Source organism: Acinonyx jubatus, chromosome B3 (assembly GCF_027475565.1).
Source record: "Acinonyx jubatus isolate Ajub_Pintada_27869175 chromosome B3, VMU_Ajub_asm_v1.0, whole genome shotgun sequence".
NCBI lineage: Eukaryota > Metazoa > Chordata > Mammalia > Carnivora > Felidae > Acinonyx > Acinonyx jubatus.
Genome location: NC_069386.1, coordinates 106,959,465 through 106,980,116, shown reverse-complemented (window position 1 = coordinate 106,980,116; position 20,652 = coordinate 106,959,465). Strand labels below are relative to the sequence as shown.

General features: G+C 36.0%; 1 long non-coding RNA gene across 1 annotated transcript in view; it reads right to left on the bottom strand.

Annotated features, from left to right (window-relative positions):
• The window catches only part of LOC128316052 (uncharacterized), a 110,887-nt gene extending 90,484 nt beyond the window's left edge, over positions 1 to 20,403 (bottom strand). Inside the window, exon 1 of the long non-coding RNA XR_008299449.1 lies at positions 19,901 to 20,403. This is a non-coding gene — a long non-coding RNA (uncharacterized LOC128316052). The remainder of the gene's footprint in view (positions 1 to 19,900) is intronic.
• Between the last annotated feature and the right edge of the window lie 249 nt (positions 20,404 to 20,652).

Genomic DNA, 20,652 nt, shown 5'->3' with positions numbered 1-20,652 from the left:
CACCGTTCCTGGGTTCGAGCCCCTTGTCAGTCTCTGTGCTGAAGCTCAGAGCCTGGAGCCTGCTTCAGATTCTGTGTTTCCCTCTCTCTCTGCCCCTCCCCTGCTTGATCTATGTCTCTCTTTCTCTCTCTCTCAAAAATAAAAATTAAACAAATAAAATAAAATAAATTGAAAACTGTGATTTACAGTCAAGAAAATAAAAGGTAATCAATGAAACTGACTCTAGTGACCCAGATGATGGATTAATCAAAGACTTTAAAGCAACTATTATAAATAAATATGTTCAAGGAATGAAAGGCAAATACATTCAAAGAATTAAGGGGAAATATAGTTTAATGCACATATTTTCATGATTTAGAAATTAAAATTGACTGGAACAACCAAAATAATTTTAAAAAGAAAAGCAAAGTTCACTTAAGACTTACCATAAAACTGTAATAGTCAATAAAATGTGGTATCAGTGTAAGAGTAGACATATAAATCGACAAAACAGAATAGATTGTCCAGAAATAAACCTACATATACATGGTCAATGGAATGGAAAATGTGCACATTCATGTAAATCCATGGGGAATGTATTTATTTTTTCCACAAAATATTTTGAACTGGTGATCTATGTTTAAAAAATTAACCTCAATGCTTTCCTCAAACTGCATAAAAGTTTATCTGAAATGGATCACAGAGCTACATAAAAAGGCTATGGCTATAAGAATTCTTGGGAAAAAATAGAAGATTGTTGTAGAACAAAACAAACAAACCATGAAGAAAAAAACTATAAATTGCACTTCAGTCTAAAACTTTCTTTTTAAAAGACACCATTAATAAAATGAAAAGGAAAACCACAAAATAGTAAAATATTCACAATACTCATATCTTCAGGAGAGAACTATTTTCTAAAATTTATAAAAATTCTTAAACAGTAATGAATTGACAAACAGTCCATAAAAAATGTGGGCCTGAAATTTTAATGAAGAATTCACAAAGGAAATGGATAAATGGTCATTAAGCACATGAAAAGATAATTAGTCATCATGGAAATGTAAATTAAAGCCACAATGAGAAACCTATGCAGAACCATGAAAACAGTTTTAAAAAATGACAATATCTTGTTTCACTGGGGGTGTAGGACAATGAAAAAGTCTAGTACATTGCTGGTGGGATTAGAAAAGGGTACAGCCACTTTGAAAAAAAAATGGGCTTTTTTTTTTTTTTTTTTTTTTTGAGAGAGAGCTGAGGAGGGGCAGAGAGGGGGCGGGGGATAGAGGATCTGAAGTGGGTTCTGCACTGACACAGCAAGCCTGATGTGGGGCTCAAACTCATGAACCATGAGATCATGACCTGAGCAGAAGTCGGACGCTCAACTGACTGAGCCACCTAGGTGCCCCTTGGGCAATTTTTAATAAAAATTAGCACATACATACTCTGTGACCCAGCAATTTCACTTTAGATAGTTATTCAAGTGAAATAAAAGCATGTCAAAGAAAGGAAGAAAGGAAGAAAGGAAGAAAGGAAGGAAGGAATGAAGAAAGGAAGAAAGGAAGAAAGGAAGAAAGAAAGAAAAGAAAGACCACCAAGCAAAATAAACAACAGAACATCAGTACACAAATATTTATAGCAGTTTTATTTATTCCTAACAGTCAAAAGGAGGAATTAACCCAACTGCCATCAACATGTGGACAGATTTGTTGTTTTGGTGGAAACATTTGTTACACATAAAGATGCAAGGGAATAGAACAGTAGAAAATTCCTAAGATCGTGATGCACATCCCAAATCTGTGAAAAGCAAAGGGAAAGGAAGGAAGATTTGGTTGAAGAGTCTCAAAGTATAGTGCAACTCTGAGAAAGTCTTGGATTACCCACTAGGAAGTACTGGCACAAAGATTGCCCATTGAGTAGGTCTTCATCAGAGCACAAACAGGCCCTAAAATATGAAGTGTGCCCAGTCATTGCTGGGACGGCCCGAGGAAAGCATGACTTCTCTCAAACAGTGGGGCACTAATGGCACTGCAGCTAGAGGCTGGCAGTTAACTGCACTCCTTATGTTGTCTCTTAAGGGAATGCTGAGAAGCATACCTCTTAGCTTCCATAGTGGATAAATGATGATATAAAATAGATTACTCTTCAGCAAAAAAAAATGTGCTTGTATATGCAACATAGACGTAACTTTGGAAAACAGAAACAAAGAAATGCATGGTTACTATTGCTAATTACAAAAGTATCAAATAACTACATGAAATGTTAGGGGATTTCTCATTTGTATATATTATACATAATTACTACCTATGCATTATTTCATTTGCCCATTTTAGCAACACTATAAGCATTTCTCCATAAAATTCATCTATGTTATTTTAATGTCTGCATAATTTATTTATGCAATAATGTGTACCTAATATGCTCCAAAACTCAAAATAAAGGGTAAAAAATGTTCTTTATTATAAAAAGGATTAGAAACTAGTGGGGACATATTATTGGGCATTTAGTTCCCCAACTTTTTGAAATTATAATTAAGGTTTAAGGAACCATTATGCTTATATCTTCGTTGCTTGTGATTGTTTCCATAGGATAGGTCTAGAAGTGTAATCCCAGATACAGACATTTTTAAGTTTTGATATATATTTTTGAAATTGCTTTAAATTATACTAGAATAACTGGGTGTGTATTGTTATATATTCTGAACTTGGAGAAATCAACAATATTTTTTAAATTTTTTTGCTATTTGTTAAAATAAAGAGCATTAGATATGGAAATTTTATTAACTTACAATTTTAACTTTTGTCAAAATTAATTTCAAATGTTCACTAACTATATTTCATTTTGTATGAAATATCTGCTTAAACTTTCACCTATTAGACTTTTTTGCTCTCTTAGAGTCTTACAGTTTTAATATCTTCATAATTTTATAGATTTTATAGATTATACTTCAATGTTTTTATCATATACACTTCACTGTAGGACTTTCTTAAAACTATATTTTGTGTAGTTCATGTCCTTTGGGCATGAAAACAAACATGCATTTATTTCCTGACTCATAATTTAGTCATTACTTGGAACTGCTGTTTTTACAACAATTTACCCATAATTTTATCTAAATACTTGTGCTTGCCATCATTTCAAATCTCTGGGGGTACTTTTATTGTACAGATTCCTGAATTTATGACTGCCACTCGAATCCCACTGGCACTTCAAACTTAATTTACTTAAAACTGTACTTATTTACTCATTTTCCCACGTTCTTCTCTTTCTAAAAATCCCGTATTCTCTATCATCTCATATCCAATCAATCTCTGTAATATCCCTGAAAATTGTTCTGTCCTCTCTTGTTCTGCTACATTAATTCTGGCCTCCATTACTTTCTATGTAGACCTTAACTACCATAATGTTTCTACTTCTAATCTATACTTTTTCATACTGTTCTACTTATTTCTTTTTGGACTCATCCTCCTAATACAAACCTTAAATCATTACAGAAGGTGACGATCTCTTTGACTAGGTATTCACTGAAACTGGGAATACAGATACTGCAGCTTTGGAATCCAGGTGACAAGGTGTAGGGAAACAGGTTGTTACCATTTCTCCAAGGTACATGGTATGGCTCCAGAGTTTTGAATGGTGCATGAAATGTTTTGTCATTTTGTCAAGTCAAAGATTTTTGAAGGCTTAGAAAGAACCAGCAGACAACACCCCAGTGGAAAAGGAAATTGAATTTCCCAGTGAATGTGCTGGTAGTTAGGCAGCAGTGAGTTACTGTCTTCAAGTAGCTTTTTAGGTGGTAAACATTTAGGATTCTCCCTGCCAAACACATATGCTACTGCCATTTTTCCACTCACCAGGCCCCTCATTCAATGGAACTATCTTCCAAAGTTTACCAGACTATGCTCTAAAGTTGTTGGGGCCTAAAATTAATTAATCTTGTAATGATGTTGGTAGTTATTATAATGAAATGTTGAATAAAGTATCAGTGCATAGAAATGAACCCATAAATAAAAACATTAAGAAAAAACAGCTTCAGGGGCGCCTGGGTGGCTCAGTAGGTTAAGCGGCCGACTTCGGCTCAGGTCACGATCTTGCGGTCCGTGAGTTCGAGCCTCGCGTCAGGCTCTGTGCTGACAGCTCAGAGCCTAGAGCCTATTTCAGATTCTGTGTCTCCCTCTCTCTGACCCTCCCCCGTTCATGCTGTCTCTCCCTCTGTCTCAAAAATAAATAAACATTAAAAAAATTAAAAAAAAAAAAGAAAAAACAGCTTCATCAAAGAGGTATGGTCAAAATGCAAATACACGTTTAAGACAAAGTGTTAACAAGGTACAATGGAAAGGGGTTGTCTAGTTTCTGTAGTGCAAAGAAATAAAAAATTGAAGAAGCCAGAAGTATAGGCAAATTTGTTGGCAGGACAGAGAGCACTGTAGAACCATGGCATGTGAGGTTTTGGTAAAGAACCTGGGTAGAGTAGATGAAGAAATCAGGAAGAGGAAGCTTTTGATCTAAATTTAATGTGCAAATCCAAATCTGTATGTGTGAGAACTTTTGGGGTACTTAAGAACCTGACATTTCTCAAGTAGACTATAGTTGGCTATATATAGGACATAAATCACAGAGTTGCCAAAGTGACATTGCCTCATTTATTATTAGGCATCATTGCATGAAATAAATAGATTTTAAAATGATAAATGCACTTCTTTGGTGCTCTGGGTAATACAGTCTTTAATGTTAGTGGTCTAGACCAGTGCTGCCTAAAGTGTGGTCTGTGAATTGATAAAGGCCACTCTGTAACAGATAAGCAAAAAGATAAGTTACATGACTGAGTATAAGCATTTAGCCATTTTTATAGTAATTTGACATTACTGTGACATACAAGAACATGATCAGTGGATTTGACTTTTTGACTATCACCTAGACCAGTTCAGTTGTCGAATTCATGGTATGAAATTACATATGGTATAAGCTGCATACTACATGCCTTATAAGACAGTGTTGTGAGACAGAATGTTTTAAGTTAGCCTGTCATCTTTAATTCAAAAGATATAAGAATCTGCAAAAATATAAATATTTATGTTTATAAAAATATTTTTAAATTATATAAATTTTTGATCAATCACATTTTTTCTAAATTTAGTGTTTAGAACTACTGACTAAATTAAGGAAGTGAGTTTTTAATTATTTATTTTAAAACATAATTTATACATGGCAAACAACCTTCAGTGGACTCTGTCAAATAAAAAATATCCTTTTCCTAAAGTGGAAAAGTTACCAAAAAAATAATAAAAATGGAAATGATTCTGAAGAAATAAAGACAGAAAGAGTTCATCCAACTTATATTTAATAGGTTTTGTAAACATATCTGATGATTAAGTGAGAAAACCACAGTGTACTACTTGCAGGGATATACTGGCTAAATGAAGCAATAAAACCATCAAAACCTAAGTGGAATTTTCATACATACCATTACAAATAAATTCCCACAAAAATAATTGGAAAGGAAGAATATTGAATTATAAAGTCAACAGAAGATATTTATGTTGTATGTGAATATTAATAATCTAAAATATACTCTTTCAATGAACACATACAGTTTTTATAATTATTTTCATTTTTTATAATTTATATATGTTCTGATTATTTGAAAATGTAATTCTATGTGTGCTGAATCTAATAAAAATCAGGATTTTATATCATATGTTATTTTATTTTTATAGTAATACATTTTTATTATATGTTGCAGTTGTATGGGTCTACAATGAATATGAACAATAAAAAACCCAAAAACTTGAAAACATCTAGAGATAGTTTAAGAAGCTCTTCTCTAGACAGCCTGTATTTAGTGTTTCTTGGACTTTATTGTATATAAGAATCATCTAGAGAATCTTGTTAAAATGTACATTCTGATTCAATGGATGTATAAAACCTGGTATTCTGCATTTCTAAAAAGTTCCTAGATGATGTTAATGCTCCTCGTCCATGTATTACATTTTGGGTATCAAGCCATTATACTTCTCTTATATACTATCTCATTTTACTAACACAGAGAAGTTTGGGTATGCATTGATAAAAGAGTAGAACAGGAAGCCAACAAGAACACTAAACCCCCAATAGATACAGTAGAAACAGAGATATCAGATACAAAATCTAGGACACATATGTAAAGTCACCGTACTATACAAAGGCACTGGGTAGTGATCAAAAGCAGGCAGAAACTGGAGAGGAGTCTTTCTTTAAGAGACAAGAAAGATAAGATCCTGGTTAGACTTATAAATTTAAAGCTTTTTGTCTGACTTATTTCTCAACTTCCCAATGGCTTGAGGCATCAGAAAACTATTCAGGGCATCAGAAAACTGCAGGTTTGCAAGCTTCATATGTCTGAGGACAGCATTTGAGATTGGTAGAACAGATAAAAATTAGGAAGCTGACCATCATGAAAGGAAGGAGTCACATAGGTGGAAACTTCTGCATGTAAAATATAAAAGTCACCCAAATCCTCAGCTAATGACTAAACTGCAATTGCAGAGGAGACACCAGGGTCTGCTGAAAGCCAGTGACTTGAAGCAAAAAGAAGTGAACAGAGATTTCAATTGCTGCTATAAACAGGGAAGCCTGAGTTTGAAGTTTGAACCTAGCTAAGTTAATTGTCTGGTAGAATAAGAATCTTAAGGGGAAAGTAACCAGATTCAGTTTCTACAGTATATCTATCATGATCATTAGTATCAACATAAAAAATATTAAACATGTGAGAGAACAGGAAAATTTGACTTATATGGAAATAAAACAGGCAGGATATCCAGTGTTAGACAAGATATAATAACCACAATGCACCCTATTTATCCCGCAAATTAAAACTAACACCTTTGGGAAAAGTAATAAAATAACTATCAGAAGACTTTGACAGTGGGAAAAAGAAGTCAGATTGGCTAGGACCTTGAGACTCAGTGGATGAACTTATAAGTGAGGAATTTCTTTCTTTCCTTCATACACACACACACACACACACACACACACACACACACACGTGACCATACCAGACCTACTGCAGGCAAGCACTACAAAAGGCGTTGCATTCCACTCCCACAACATTGGGATTTTCAAAGATTATGGATATTAACCCTTTATCAGATATGCCATTTGCAAATACCTTCTCCCTTTCCGTAGGTTGCCTTTTAGTTTTGCTGATTGTTTCCTTCACTATGCAGCTTTTTATTTCACTCATATGTAGGATTTAAGAAAGAAAATCAAATCCGAGAAAGACAGATACCATATGATTCCACTCATATGTGGAATTTAAGAAACAAAACAGATGAACGTATGGGAAGAGAGAGAGAGAAGCTGCAAGACACTCTTAAAAATAAGAGAACAAACTGAGGGTTCATGAGGGGAGGTATGTGGGTGAATGGGCTAGATGGGTGATGGGTAATAAGGCTAGCACTTGTGATGAGCATTGGGTATTGTATGTAAGTAATGAATCATTAAATTCTACTCCTAAAACTAATATTGCATTGTATATTAACTAACTAGAATTTAAATAAAAATTAAAAAAGAGAAAAAAAAGAAAAACAAATGAACATAGGAGGAAAAAAAGAGAGAGAGGCAAACCAAGAAACATACTCCTAAATTAGAGAATAAACTGAGGGTTACTGGAGGAGTGTTGGGTGAGGTTATGGGTTAAATGGGCGATGGGGATTAAGGATGGCACTTGTTGTGATGAGTACTACATGTTGTACGTAAGGAATGAATCACTAAATTTTATATCTGAAACTAACATTACACTGTATGTTAATTAACTGGAATTTAAATAAAAACTTGAAGAAAATAAAAACCCAAAACAAAAATACCCAAAGACTGTGGGACAGAGTCTTGTCAATCATGAAATTCATCTTTAAATATAATGCTATAGATAGGTTAAAAGGAAAGCATTAGAAAAAACTTACTATGTAAATACTAATCAAAAGAAAGCTACAGTGGCTTTATTAATATAAGATTAATGGACTTCAGGGCAAAGAAAATTATCAGGGTTAAACTTGTAAATTCACCAAGAAGACAAAATAATCCTAAATGATCATGTACCAGATAAAGATATTCAAAATACATAAAATACACATATTTATGCAAAATACATAAAAAGTGATGTAACTGAAAGTAGAAATTAAAAAATCCATCATAATTGGGGACTTGAATACTCTCTCTCAATTATCAATAGAACTAGTAGAAAATCAAAAGATATAAAAACCTGAGTATCATCTACCAACTGGGTCTAATAGACACTTAGAGAATATTCTGTACAATGTCAGTGCACATGGTGCATTCATTAAGTTGCAAATGGAGCATTCATCAAGACTGGGTCCCAAGTCATTAAATGAAATAATTTAAAAGCATAGAAATCACATGTAAGTATTTTCTCTGACTATAATAAAATAGAAATAACAAAACAATGACAAGAAAAATCTCCCCTCTCTTGTAATTTAAGCAACATATATCTAAATAATCCCTGGGTAAAAGAGGCAGTCTCAAGAGAAATTCTAATATGTATTGAAATCAGTGAAAATGAACATCCAGCACATAAAAATCTATGAAGTGCTGCTAACTCAATACTGAGAGGAAAAATTATAGCCTTAAATACTTATATTAGAAAAGAAAAGGGAAACATTTCAAATTAACGACCAAAGCCAGGGTTTGGTAAACATTTTCTATAAAGGACCAGATAGAGAATATTTTTTTGCATTTCCAGCTACATAAAGTCCCAATCAAAAATTCTTTTTACTCGACACATCTCCAAAGGTAAGGGAATTAAAAGCAAAAATGAACTATTGGGACCTCATCAAGATAAAAAGCTTCTGCACTGCAAAGGAAACAATCAAAACTAAAAGGCAACTGACAGAATGGGAAAAGATATTTGCAAATGACATACCAGGTAAAGGGTTAGTATCCAAAACCTATAAATAACTTACCAAACTCAACAGCCAAAAAACAAATAATCCAGTAAAGAAATGGGCAGAAGACATGGATAGACATTTTTCTAAAGAAGACATCCAGATGGCCAACAGACACATGAAAAGATGCTCAACATCATTCATCAGGGAAATATAAACAAAACCACACTAAGATACCACCTCACACCTGTCAGATTAGGTAAAATGAACAAATCAGAAGACTACAGATGCTGGTGAGGATGTGGAGAAATGAGAACACTCTTGCACTGTTGGTGGGAATGCAAATTGGTGAGGCTGCTCTGGAAAACAGTGTGGAGGTTCCTCAAGAAATTAAAAATAGAACTACCCTATGACCCAGCAATAGCACTGCTAGGAATTTACCCAAGGGATACAGGAGTGCTGATGCAGAGGGGCATATGTACCCCAATGTTTATAGCAGCACTTTCAATAATAGCCAAATTATGGAAAGAGCCTAAATGTCTATCAACTGACAAATGGATAAAGAAGATGTGGTTTATATATACAATGGAATACTACTTGGCAATGAGAAATAATGAAATCCTGCCATTTGCAGAAATGTGAATGGAACTGGAGGGTATTATGCTATGTGAAATAAGTCAGTCATAGAAAGACAGATGCCATATGCTTTCACTCATATGTGGATCTTGAGAAACTTAATAGAAGACCATGGGGGAGTGGAAGGGGGAAAAAGTTACAGAGAGGGAGGGAGGCAAACCGTAAGACAATACTGAGAACAGTATTAAATACTGAGAGCAAACTGAAGGTTGATGGGAGATGGGGAGAGGGGAAAGTGGGTGATGGGTGTTGAGGAGGGCACTTGCTGGGATGAGCACTGGGTGTTGACAATAAATTATATTAAAAAATTCTTTTTTAACAATTCTAAAATGTAAAAAAAAAGTCCTGCAGATCATATAAGATATCTGTTTCTTGTTTAAGGATAGAAAAAAAGAAGAGCAAAATAAATTCACAGTAAGCAGAAAGACAGGAAGAATAAATATAAGGCCAGAGATTATGAAATGGAAAATATAAAAACATTAGAAAGAATCACTCAAACCAAACTCTGGTTCTTTTGCAAGACTGACAAAGGGAAAATAAAAAGGAGAGAAGACCCAGATATCTCCACTGTCACGAATGAAATGAGGTATCACTACACTTGTCACAGACATTAAAAGGGTAAAAAGTTATTAAGAAATATTCCACATACATAAATTTGAAATGTCAATGAATTGGAACAATTCCACAAAAATTTCAAAAGCTAAATTCAAAATGATTTCAGGTTGAAATAGATAATCTGTGTAGTCCTACAGTTATTTAATCAGTAGCTAAAATCCTTCCAAAGAAAGAAATCACCTGGGCCCAGATGTTTTTGGTTGGCAAATTCTACTAACATTTTAAAAAGTAAATTGTTTCAACTACAATTCTACACAGCTTTTTCAGAAAGCAGAAGAGCATAAGAGTTCCTAACCAATTTTATGAAGCTATCATTACCCTCATACCAAAAGCAAAGACAATACAATACAAAGGAAACCGTAATCCAATATCTCTCATGAACATAATCAAACATTTTTTTTCACAAAATTTTAGGAAATAGAATCCAGCAATTAAAAGAAAAATTTGAGATCTATTCCAGGAACGCATGTCTGGTTCAATATTCAAACTTCAGTCAAAGTGATGTTGCCAAGACGGTAGAGTAGCAGATTCCAGCTTCCATTCTCCACCACCTGCCCCCTGACAAAGATCAACAATTAGACAGCTATCCACGAACAAAAACAGTTTTGGGAGACTCAGGAGTTCACTTAGGAAGCTCTGGAAACATACTTGAACAACAACATCGATAAAAAACAGAATAACCGTACAAAAAGAAAAGGGAAAGCTTACTTGGGCATCATTCTATCCCCCATAGTCCAGCACTTCTTCAGTGCCAAGAGGGAATGCCCCAGCTAGTAGGAATTTCCACGGTACACCGTGGGAAGAGTCATGGTTCCCAGTCACTGGATCTGCCAAGGACTCCAGCAGCTTTTGCTATTAGAGAAACCAACAGCCAGTACAGCCAATGCAGACCCCCTGTAGATTTCACTGACTTTGGTTCCACAGGTTTTTATGTTCCCAGATGCCATCCACCTGAGTCCTACCCTGCCCCCCTCCTCTATAACCCCACTGGAGCCTGGGATCTGCACCAGCAACCAGCCATAAATGTAAGGATGCAGCCTAGACTCCTGCAGCTGACCCCCACCACCATGTGCATACTCAGCTAGCCTCGCCAGCTGTGCACCTGCAAACCCCCATCCTGACTCCTGTCACCAGCCTCCACTGCTGTGCATGTGCTCATGGTGAGACTATGCAGCCACAGGAGTGCACATCAACAGCTAGGACCCCTGCAATTGCTTTATGGACCTGGATCCAGCCCTGTGTCCTCTCAGTGGCCTGTACCACTGGGCTTACCTGCAGCTAGCCACTCCAGCTGTACATCTCACATCTCCAAGCTGCAAATGGAAACCAAAAGAGAACAGGGGTAGCTATAATTCATACCAGACAAAATAGACTATAAGGCAAAAACTGTAACAAGAGACAAAGAAAGATCATATATAAATACAAAGTGATCAATTCATCAAGAGGATATATACACATAGTAATTGTAAATACATATGTACCCAACATCAGAGTTCCTAAACATATTAAGTACTAACAGATCTGAAGGGAGTAATAAACAACAATACAGTAATAGTAGGAGACTTCAATACTTTCAACAATGGATAGATTATCGAGGCAGAAAATCAGGAAGAAAATGTTGGATCTGAACGATATTTAAACCCAATCGGCTTCACAGATGTATATAGAGCATTCCACCCAATGTCAGCAGAATCCATATTCTTCTCAAGTACAAATGGAATGTTCTCCAGGATAGATCATAAATGAGGTCATAAAACCAGTCTTAACAAATTTAAGAAGACTGAAATAATATCAAGAATCTCTTCTGAACACAAAGGTATGAAACTAGAGATCAATAACAAGAAGAAAACCAGAAAATTCTCAAGTATGTGGAAATTAAACAACATACTCCTGAACAACCAAATTGTCAAAGACGAAATTAAAGGGAAATCAAAAAGTGTCAAATCAAATGAAAATGGAAACAAAATACCAAAACTTATGAGCTATAGCAAAATCAGTTTTAAGAGGGAAGTTTATAGTGATAAATGGGCACACTTCAAAAAAAAAAGAAAAAAAGAAAAAAGGAGATCTCAACAACCTAAGTTCATACCTCATGGATCTATACGAAAACATAAGCCAAATTAGCAGAAGGAAGAAAATAACGTAGAAAGCAACTTCTTTTTGCCCAATTTTTAAAATTTAAGAGTTTTGAAGAAGTTTACAAATTTAATTACATAACTAAAAGATTTTACTTATGTATAGAACTTTTATTTATAATTATTTCATGTCAATGCATAAATATACACAATAGTTAAATAAGAGGAGACCTTTTTATGTTCTACATTACTTTGCAATCATCTTGAATATTTGAACTTGGGTTCAAATAAAAGTATATATTTGATGCATTATTGGATCAGTAGTTTTAGACATATTTGTAATCTTTCAGGAAAAATGAATCCTCAAATTGATAATGGCATGTCTCTGTATGCTTGTTGACAGGATTTCTATTCACTGCTTTATTTGTTAGATGTAAGGACATGCATGTACCTTCAGACTCAAAAGGATGCACCAAACAACTTTTTGGGCCCCTTTCATGAATTATACATTAACAGGCTTTCAGAAGTTTATAGGCATCTCTTCCACTTAAAAGTGAACAGGGGAGAGGATGAGCTAATTTGTAGAAGGCAGTATTTCTGGGTTCTCTACTGACTCCCTTTATGAAGTCATCCTTCCAAGCCTCTCTTTGGTTACACAATGTAATGGTATATACTACACACAGTACTACTGAATACAAAGATTAAAACCAAGAATTTTGCTTAAAAGATGTTTTTTGACTTCAGGGAAACTTAAGTCTGTTGTAGAAAATGAAAAGTTTTTAAAGATATATATCATTATTTCTATTTCCTGCAAGGTAGGGTGTAAGTTGTAGAGCCCTGCTTAATGTACAAACAAATAATTCACAGGAAAGAGCAACAGAGCACATTTACAGAACTATACACATACAGGGTAATACATAAATATAAATCTGTATAGAAAAATATATAACATTGCTTTTTAAAAAAATTGTATTTTCCTTGTCCCCATTCCAAACACCGAGTTTGATGCTAAGTGGTCTGTAGAGAGGGCCAGTTGCAGCTAAAAAAAAAAAAAGCCTCACCAAGCCTGGCCTCTGCATGACTGACTATACCAGAAGGGAGCAGACTCATGGATGAAAGGGCATGAAGCACAGTGGGAAGGAAAGGAAAATCTATGAGGCAAAATGAACAAAGATTAGGAGCATGAAGTGGAGGTCTTCTTCTTAGTACTGTACATTAACTCAAGTTTCAAAAAATCGTACAATCATCAGGGAAACACATATCAAAACCATGATGAGATATCACGTCACACCTGTCAGAATGGCTAAAATTTACACAGGAAACAACAGATGTTGGTGAGGATGCAGAGAAAGGGGATCCCCCTTACACTTTTGGTGGGAATGCAAACTGGTACATCCACTCTGGAAAACAGTATGGAGTTCCTCAAAAAGTTAAAAATAGAACTACCCTATGATCCAGCAATTACACTACTATGTATTTACCCAAAGGATACACAAATGCTGATTTGAAGGGGCACATGTACCTCAATGTTTATAGCAGCACTATCCACAATAGCCAAATTATGGAAAAAGCCCAAACATCCATCAACTGATGAATGGATAAAAGAGATGTGGTATATATGTACAATGGAATATTACCTAGCTATCAAAAAGAATAAAATATTGCCATTTGCAATGATGTGGATGGCACTAGAGTATATTAAGCTAAGCGAAATGAGTAGGTCACAGAAAGACAAACACCATATGATTTCACTCATATGTGGGGCTTAAGAACATAACAGATGGATATAGGGCAATGGAAAAAAAAAAGAGAAGGCGGCAAACCATAAGAGACTCTTAACTATAGAGAACAAACAAGGTTGCTGAAGGGGAGGTTGGGGGGAATGGGCTAAATGAGTGATGGGCATTAAGCATCATTTTGCCTCAAAGATTTTCCTTTCCTTCCCACTGTGCTTCATGTCCTTTTGTCCATGAGTCTGCTCCTTTCTGGTGTTAATTAATCACATAGAGGCCAGGCTTGGTGAGACTTTTTTTTTTTTTTTTAAGTTGCAACTGGCCCTCTCTGCAGACCACTTAGCATATTATGATGAGCACTGGGTGTTATATGTAAGTGATGAATAACTAAATTCTACTCACTAAATTAACTATAGTTAACTATAATTTAAATTAAAACTTCAAAAAATAATAAAAAATAATAAAAGAAAATCCTATAATCCAGGATGAAGTCTCTGAATTCTGTGAATAGGCAACCATAGATTCAATCAGGAAACTGCATGAGAAAGTGACCAGTGCTGTATTACTTATTGCCTTGGAAGTTACAGATGCTTAAATTCTCAGCATAATACAGAGACCAATGATCTCAGCCTAACCCAGAAAACTTTCACAAAGGCATAATAGTTCAGTAGTACTTTATCTTCTCTGGTCTCTTCCCTAGTCCCTGTCCCATAATATCACCATCTTATTCAGAGTTTTATTTATTAAAAACAAATATTAAATCTTCCTATATACTATGAACTTGACTAAGTGGTGGGGACACAATTGTGAGCAAAAAAATTGTGAGCTCCATGCTTTCATGGAGCTTACAGGAGAAAGAGAGGGGTTTATTTTAAAAATATTTTTCATAAATAATTACAACTTAAAATTGTTTAGAAGGAAGAACATTATTCTATGGGGATGAAATACATGGACCCTGGTCTAGACTGTAGACCCCGGTCTAGATAGGTGACTAGAGGCTCTGAGATCTGTGGATGAATAAGAAATGATGAGGTGGGAACTGATGGTGGAAGATTTAAGTAAAATATGTTAAGGTTCTGTGGGAGGAGGGAATATGGTTCACTGAAGACCTGAGAAAGACCAATCAGGTTGGAGAAAAGAGATATGAACTAAAATTGGCAGGTGCACCTTAAGCATCAAGACTCTTGATTTTGGCTCAGGTCATGATCTCACGGTTCATGAGATTGAGCCTGGCAGTATGCTTTGCACTGGGCATGGAGCCTACTTAAGATTCTCTCTCCCCCTCTCCCTCTGCTCCTCCTCTGCTCACATACACTCTCTCTCTCAAAAAAACCAAAAACCAAAAACCAAAACCAAACCAAAAACAAAAAAACTGGTACAAGATGAGAAATAGCCACTCGCCATATCATCAGACCATTTTGACCTTTGCTAAGGAGTTAGGTTCTTATCTTAAGATCAGTGAGCAGTTGTTGGAGCACCTGGGTGGCTCAGTCAGTTGAGCGTCTGACTCTCGATTTCAGCCCAGTCACGGTTTGTGAGATGGAGGCTTACATTGGGCTCCACGCTAGGTGTATGAAACCTGTTTGTGATTCTCTCTATCCCTCTCTCTCTGCCCCTTCCCTGCTTGTGCTCTTCTCTCTCAAAATAAATAAATAAACATTTTTAAAAAAGACCAATGGGCAGTTCATGAGATGTTTTCTGTAGGTAAGGTATGCAACACAATTATGATTTCTGTTCTGAAAAGATCACATCTGTTATAATTCAGAATGAATCGTGATGGAGAGGGTTGTCAGAATGAAAAATTAAATACCAGTTTGGCTCTTGCAATAGTCTCAGCAAGAGATGATAAGTTCAGGACTAGGCAGGCAGTAGAAGGAACCAAGTGAAATGGATTTGGAGTTATTTGGGAGATTAGACTTGACATGCTTTAGTACTAGGTTGGTTGATTATAGCTGATGAGGGAGAGAGAAATAGTATAAATTCCCTCCAGATTTCTGATTTTTACTGGGATAGATGGTAGAGTCACTAATATAAAGAACACTTAGATTTGGGGTGGAGGAAAATCATGACATCTATATTAGGTAATTTGAATTTGAGGTACTTATATGACATTTCAGTAAGAGATATTAGAGAGCTGTTAGGGAGATGAATGAAGGTATACTTTGGGAACTTAATATAATGAAGGTGTTTCTTTTTTTAAAATTTTTTTTTTAATGTTTATTTATTTTTTTGGGACAGAGACAGACAGAGCATGAATGGGGGAGGGTCAGAGAGAGAAGGAGACACAGAATCTGAAACAGGCTCCAGGCTCTGAGTGGTCAGCACAGAGCCCGATGCGGGGCTCGAACTCACGGACCGCGAAATCATGACCTGGGCCGAAGTCGGACGCTTAACCGACTGAGCCACCCAGGCGCCCCTAATGAAGGTGTTTCGAACCATGGAGAACATGGAGAACAGTCTCCTTAGCAAAGGAGACTGGATTGAACGAGACAAGAAGGCAGACAAGTACCATCTTTGAGGCACTCCAGCATTTGACGCCTAGGTAGAGGAGGACAGGCCTGCAAAGAAAACTACAAAGGTCGGGGGGTTATGAAATAAAGAAGAGAATCTAGGACAGTGTGGGGTCATGAAAGTCAAGAGAAGAGAAGAGAGAGTTTCAGAAAGGAAAGAGCAATCAGCAGTGTCAAATACCCTGGACAAAAGAGGTACAATGAGGAATTCTTTAAACCAGCCTTTTGAGGAGTATGGAAGCCATCAGGGGCCTACTGAAAGAACTGCTTTGGTGGACTGATAGAAGGGTGGGTTGGGCAATGAGTATAAAATAAGAAAATGAGAGAAAATATGTTCATCTGTCTCTTTTAGAGTCTGTGAAGGGAAGATTACTGAGGCGCTACTAGGAGAAAGATTTGCGCTCAAAGGAAGGTTTGTCTGTGAGAACTGAACATTTTAAAAGTGGCCATCAAAAGTATCAATACAAAAGAGAGAAGGAAGAGTGAGGCAAAGTTCCTGAGGAGTTCAGAAGGGGTCAGAACCAAAGCACCAGGGGAAGAAATGGATTCAGAGAGAAGGAGTGACACTCAATTGACGAAATAGGAAAAAGGGAAGAGATGATGTGTACAGATGTGGGCAATCTGTTGGTTTGGAGGCAGTAAGCTGACAAAGTTTCCATTTGATACCTTCAATTTTTCATGTAATGTATGAGCTGAGGCCATCTGCCAGGAATGAGGAAGGAGTAGGGAAAGGGTACATAATTTTGAAAAGAATCAAGAAGGGCACCATTGTAGAGAGTGGGACAGTGAGTTGGTACAGACAACACGGTAGAGTTGCATGGCATTACCAAGCGTTTGTCTGAGACCAACAACTGTGACTTTAAAGAGATGCCAGTCACTCTGTTTTGAGAATTTCTTAAGAGAGAACTAATCTCATTCTCTGATAGACCATTGGTATACCCTCCAAACACTAGGCCAAAGGCATACTACGCTTTGGTCTTGCCCTTATCTCTTTTCATAAATCTTTATTCTCTCCTTTTCCAGTTTTAGTTGCTTTCCATGGCCATTCTCTTGTCTCCTCACTCCTAAAAGAAACAATAGGAATGCCATTGGGCAAAATGTCATTTTGAGAAGCGTATTTTCATTTAACGAGATAACATCAGAGCAGACAAGAGAGGCAGGGAGGAGGACCCAAATGTCTTCCCATCTGATTTCAACCAAGTTCAGTTTAAAAGTTAGGTCTCCCTATGCTTAATATCCAGTTTCTGCAGCACCACAGCTCTGCAGCATTTGAAAAGTAAGCAAGCTTGTAAAAAATCCTGCAACAAAACAGGGAAAATGCAAAACCAAAAAAAAAAAAAAAACCAACAAAAACAACCAAACAAAAAATATTTAGAATTATATAAAATTCCCATTTGATTCTAAGTTATAAAATATAGTCAATTGGCCACAACCAAGCATTCTGGTCCATATCTTTGGCCTTTGAAAAGATTTTAGGGAGTGTTTGATTTTGCATCTCTTAAGTGCCACAATCAGAAAAGCAAAGGGAATGGAAAGAAGGTTCTTACTTCTGAGATTCACATCACTTTTAAAAAACTTTTTAAAAATGCACTTAAAATTAAGGCTTTAAAATAAGTTACTTGCATATATGAAAGATTATATGCAACACATATAGTACAAGGAATTTAATAACTCAACATTTGTGAATCTACCACCAGCTAAAAGACCATATTGTTCTGACTTTTCCACTACCATCTCTGAAGATATCTTCAGAGAAAAAGAAAAGATTAAAAAAAAAAACCCAGAAATTATCTCAGACTAGCTACTACCCACATGAAGGTGACCTCAATTACCAAGGAAACACTCAGCTTAACCTCCAAAATAATATGGCAGCCTTCTTAAATTATATGCCTGAGACATAGCCATGGGAGAAGAGCCAGCTTCAAAAAATGGGCCCCCTGAACCTCCAGAAAGCACTTAGGTGCTTAGCCCCACCATTTTTCAGACCTTAAACAACTTGGTAAAATATAAATTTCACGTGAGACTCAACAGAAACTGTCCCTTGATACTGGTCCTGCTGAAAGAGGCCAGAATGAAAACCCTGGGTTAGTGACTTTAACATCCACTCTGTAAGAATGCCGTTTTTACTTCTCCCCAAACAATGACATATCCTCTTGCATATAAAATGAGAAAAAAAGCCATGTCAGAATTTAATAAAAATTTATCTTTCTCTACCTATACACAATTCTAAATGGAATAAAACAACAAGCTTACTCTGGCGAATGGTACTTAAGCCCTTCAGAGATGTTAACCCCAAAGTCTTTATATGCCAACTTCCAAAAGAAAAGTGTGTATTTTGGCTGCCCATGTAGGGCTGAGTCATTGAGCCCCAAATTAAAACGTGCCTCAGGCAACAAGAACATTTCTATGTTGCTACTTTCTCTTCAGTGCTTCACTGTAATGTGGGATATGTCAAAAGCTTCCTGAATATCCAGTCTGCAAGTTTCAACTAAATAATTAATACCATCAAAGTGAGGTTTATTTTCTCTCCAGTAATTCCTCTACAGTCTGACTTTTTGCCAGTCTGCAGTGTTCCTCACAGCTTGAGGAAGCTGGAAGGTGAGATAATGGTCATGTTCATGCAATACAAGATTGTCTTGGAATTCCAAGGAGCATGTAGTGGACACTAAGATTTTATCAAGATTCCCTGTGAACAGCAAATCAATGTATAAATGTTAGATATTAATCCTGTTTACAAAAACTTGAACACTGAAAAGATTACATCTCTTCCATATTTTACTCCTTTGAAAAAAAATTAAACCTTTGTCTGAATAGAAAAACAAATATAATGTGATGATTGCCATAGAAAATGCTCTGGGTGAGAATTTAGAAGATGAAGATTCATGTGAGAAAAGCAGTTTTCTTCACTGGTAGAATGGGGATAATAACTCCTGTTTGAGTGATTCTAGGGTCATGCTGTATACCTCAAAAAAGATCACATGGTATCTTAGATCACCAAATAATAAGTTGAAAACAATTTTTTCAAATGTAATCACATTTATGAAAAAATAAACAGGAACCAGGAATTAATATTAAGTATTCATACGTAGAAAAATATGTGCATATGTGTTTATATGTATCTGTATACACACACACACACACACACACACACTACAAATATTCTGGTAGAGGCAGTGTATTAGTGTTCTCCAAAGAGAAAGGTAATAATAGATAGATAGATAGATAGATAGATAGATAGATAGATAGATAGATGACAGATAGACAGATGAGGCTGAGAAGTCATGATCTGCCAATGAGCAAGCTGGAGATCTGGGAAAGCTGGTGGTATAATGCCAGTTCAAGACCTGAGAAACAGAGGAGCCAATGGCCATCTGGACTGATGTTCCAGATCAAGCAGGCAGGCAGAATGGGAACAAATCATCCTTTCCCCTTCTTTTTGTTCCATTCAGGCCCTCAGCAGATTGGATGATACTCACCCACAGTGGAGGCGGGGCAGTCTACTTTACTGAATCCACCAATTCAGATGAGCGGGGAACACCTTCACGGACATACCTGGAAATAATGTTTCATATGAGAACATATTCTCTTGTTCTCATCTGCTCCTTCCCTCATTTTTGGTGACTTTAACAACCAGATCTCTTTACTTAAACTTCGTTTGGTTTCACTTCCAATGCTCTCTGTCTGCTTGCAACTGAGTTAGGGGTTGGCCATCACCTCAAACAATTGTACTTCCCAGTTACTGAATTTTGTAGGCTTCCCTTTCACCCACCTCAAAATGTCTGCATTACAAAAATTTTTTTTGACTACCAAATCAGCTTTTATTTAATAACATTTATTTTTTTAAGTTTTTATTTAAATTCTAGTTAACATAGTATAATATTAGCTTCAAGTGTATAATATAATGATTCAACACTTAACATTCAACACCTGGTGTTCATCACAAGTGCACTCCGTAATTCTCATTAGTTATTTAATCCATCCCCCCACCAACCTCCCCTCTGGTAACCATCAGTTTGTTCTCTATAGTTTAGAGTCTGTTTCTTGGTTTGCATTTTTGTACACTCTCTCGTCCTTGCCAAGGCAAACTATATAATTATGGGATTATATAATTATATAATTATGGGATTATAATTCATGGGATTAACTTTAGTCTTCTTAGACTCTATTACAACTTCATTCCCTCCTTCTCCAGATTTCCTTGACTTTCATGGACATTCTCTTGTGTCTC